Raw genomic sequence first — 707 nt, forward strand, 5'->3', positions numbered from 1 at the left:
CGTGTTGTATTGTCCTTTTTTAATTCCAGGAATACTTTTATTTCTTTCTTAATTTGTCTTTTGACCCATTCATCATTCAGGAGTGTGTTGTTTAATATCCATGTGTTCATGTGTCGATTAGGGCTTCTTCCAGTGTTGATTGTAAGCTTTATTGCATTGTGGTCTGATAGAATGCATGGAATTATTTCAATCTTTTTGTATTTGTTGAGGTTTGTTTTGTGCCCCAGTATATGGTTGATTTTGGAGAAGGTTCCATGGGGTGCTGAATAGAAAGTATGTCCTTTGGCCTTTCGGTGGAATGCTCGGTAGATGTCTGTTAAGTCCATTTGATATATGGTATTGTTTGATTCAGATGTCTCTCTGTTAAATCTGTGCCCTGTTGACTAATGGAGACAGTGGGTTATTGAGGTCCTCTACTATTAATGAGTTGGGGTTAATCTGGGTCTTAAAATCCTGTAGTATTATTTTTATGAAATTGAGTGCACCAGAGTTTGGTGAATATATCTTCATGAATGTAATATCTTCTTAATTCATTGTTCCTTTGATCAAAACGAAGTGGTCCTCTTTGTCTCTTCTGATTAGTTTTAAAGTCTATTTTGTCAGATATTAGAATTGCTATGCCTGCTTTTTTCTTAGTACCATTTGCTTGGTATATATTTTTTCCATCCTGTCACTTTGAGATATTGTCTGTCCTTGAAAGTAAAATG

This window comes from Nannospalax galili, unplaced genomic scaffold (genome assembly GCF_000622305.1).
Source record: "Nannospalax galili isolate Female #2095 unplaced genomic scaffold, S.galili_v1.0 scaffold1200, whole genome shotgun sequence".
Lineage (NCBI taxonomy): Eukaryota > Metazoa > Chordata > Mammalia > Rodentia > Spalacidae > Nannospalax > Nannospalax galili.